Raw genomic sequence first — 3,101 nt, forward strand, 5'->3', positions numbered from 1 at the left:
AATTGACTTGTCTGTTGATTGAAAGTAATAGTCAAGAGTCTACTATGCCAGCTGGTTTCTCTGTAATGTCTTGCTCTGAGAGAATTTAAGTATTAAGCAGTTCTTGAAGAAGAAAAAGGTGCTGGCCTTGAGGTAAAATACCTTTATAGGTGGGATAGTACTTGGGTGTCTTTACTCCACATTTGCTAATGCAAAGAATCCCTTCTGAGGCAAACCTTGGCATCCAAACTTACTATGTTAATTTGAATCATTTCTTGAAACAGTTTAGCAAGAGGAGGAAGAAATTGGCAACATCAAGTAGATATGGATTTTTATTTTTATTTTTTATTATTTTAAAAGAGGACTGGCCCTGGCCGGTTAGAGCGTTGGCCTGCGGACCAGATAGTCCCTGGTTCAGTTCCCGCTAAGGGCACGTACCTCGATTGCACTTTGTTCCCAGCCCCGGTTGGGGTCATGTGGGTGGCAGCCAGTTGATGTGTCTCTGTCACATCGATGTTACTCTCTCTCTCTTCCTCCCTCTCTCCTTCCCGCTCTATCTGAAGATAAATGCAAAAATGTCCTCAGGTGAGGATAAAAAAAAAAAGAGAGGACTGGCTTCTTTTTTGTTTTTGTTTTTGTTTTGTTTTTTTTATCCTCACCTGAGGACATTTTTCCATTTTTTGTTCAGATAGAGTGGGAGGGGGAGAGAGGAAGAGAGAGAGAGAGAAACATCGATGTGAAAGGGACACATCGAGTGGTTGCCACCCGCATGACCCCAACCGGGGCTGGGAACAAAGTGCAACTGAGGTACATGCCCCTAGCGGGAACCAAACCTGGGTCTCTTTGGACCCCAGGCCAACGCTCTAACCTCTGAGCCAAACCGGCCAGGGCGGGGACTAGCTGCTTTTATTTAATTATTTTTGTTGTTGTTGTTGTTAATACTCACCAAAGGATATTTTCCCATAGCTTTTTAGAGAGAGTAGAAGGGGGCAAAAGAGAGAGAGAAACATTGATGTGAAAGAGACACATCAATGGGTTGCCTCCCACACAACCCCCAACCGGGCCGGGGATGTAACCTGCAACTGAGGTACGTGCTCCTGACCAGGAATTGAACCTGCCGTCCTTCAGTCTGAGGATCAGTACTCTAACTACTGAGCCAAACTGCCAGGGCAGATACGGATTTGTAAAAGTCACTTTTCTCCCAGCTTAAATGGAACTCTTGAGTGTTCCTTCCATTTTCATACCACATTTCTTTTCTTTCTTTTTTTTTTTTTTAGGTAGTGTGGAAGGGAGAGAAGGAGAGAGAGAGAGAGAAACATCAATGTGAAAGACACATCGTTTGGTTGCCTCCTGCACAACCATGACTGAGCCAGGAATCGAACCTGCACCCCAGGTACATGCCCTTAACTGGGAATCCAACCCTCGACCCTTCAGTCCGTGTGCTGACTCTCTAACTGATGAGCCAGACTGGCCAGGGCACCACATTTCTTTCTTTCTTTTTTTAATTAATTTTTTTTCTTTATTGATTTTAGAGAGAGGAAGGAAGAGGGAGGAAGAGAGAAACATCAATGAGAGAGAACACCAATATGCTGCCTCCTACATGCCCCCCACTGGGGATTGGGCCCATAACCTGGGCATGTGCCCTGACTGGGAATCGAACCGGCATGCTCTGGTGCATGGGTCGACTCTCAACCACTGAGCCACACCAGCAGGGTATACCACTTTTTTTTTTTAAAAGAAAGAAAATCCTCTTAAGCCAACTAGGAAACAAAAACGGTGGTCAAGGAAAGCTTCAAAAAGAAGCATTTGAGCCTGGCCGGTGTGGCTCAGTGGTTGAGTGTTGACCTATACAATAAGAGGTCACTGGTTCGATTCCCAGTCAGGGCACATGCCCAGGTTGTGGGCCAAATCCCCAGAGGGGGGCATGCAGGAGGCAGCCAGTCGATGTTATGTTTCATCGATGTTTCTACCTCTCTCTCCCTCTCCCTTCTTCTCTCTAAAATCAATGAAGAAAAAATATTTTTTTAAAAAATGCATTTGATTTTTTTATCCTCACTCGAGGACATTTTTTGTTCAGGTAGAGTGGGAGGGAGAGAGAGGAACAGAGAGAGAGAGAGAAACATCAACGTGAAAGGAACACATCGAGTGGCTGCCACCCACACAACCGACCAGGGCCGGGGACAAACTGCAACCAAGGTACGCGCCCTTAGCGGGAACCGAACCCGGGTCTCTCAGGACCGCAGGCCGACGCTCTAACCGCTGAGCCAAACCGGCCAGGGCTTTTATTTTTTATTTTTTTAAGAATTGCTAATCAATGTCTTTTTTTTTTTTTTTTGGTATGTGCCCCTAGCGGGAACTGAACCCAGGACTCTCTGATCCACAGGCCAATGCTCCAACCGCTGAGCCAAACCAGCAAGGGCAAAAAAAAAAAAATGTATTTGAGCTAGGTCTTGAAAGATGCCTAGGATTTTATAATTGTTTTATTGGGGAGGGGTGGGGGTATTCTAGGTAGAAGGAAAGAATGACATAAAGGTTCAGTGGTGGAGAAAGTCTAAGGTGCATTTGAGAAACAGCATGAGGATGTTGGGTGGGAGAGAAGAACTTTGGGAACCAGGACTGAAAAGTCAGTTGGACTTGGCCGGTGTGGCCCAGTGGATTGAGCGTCATCCCATGGGGACTGAGAGGTTCTGGTTAGATTTCTGGTTAGGTTGCAGGCTCGATCCCCAGTGTGGGGCATGCAGGAAGCAGCCAATCAATGTATCTTTCTCACATTGATGTTTCTATCTCTCTCTAAAAAAATCAATAAAAACTTATTTAAGAAAAAGAAAAGTCGCCCTGGCCGGTTTGGCTCAGCGGTTAGAGCGTCGGCCTGCGGTCCGGAGAGACCCGGGTTCAGTTCCCGCCAAGGGCACGTACCTCGGTTGCAGTTTGTCCCCGGCCCTGGTTGGTTGTGCGGGTGGCGACCACTCGATGTGTCCCTTTCACATCGATGTTTCTCTCTCTCTCTCCCACTCTACCTGAACAAAAAAAAATGGAAAAATGTCCTCAGGTGAGGATGATTAAAAAAAAAAAAAAAAAAAAGAAAAGAAAAAGAAAAGTCAGTTGGGCTCAGATGGTGCAGG

The sequence above is a fragment of the Molossus molossus genome, unplaced genomic scaffold (assembly GCF_014108415.1).
Source record: "Molossus molossus isolate mMolMol1 unplaced genomic scaffold, mMolMol1.p scaffold_m16_p_19, whole genome shotgun sequence".
Classification (NCBI taxonomy): Eukaryota; Metazoa; Chordata; class Mammalia; order Chiroptera; family Molossidae; genus Molossus; species Molossus molossus.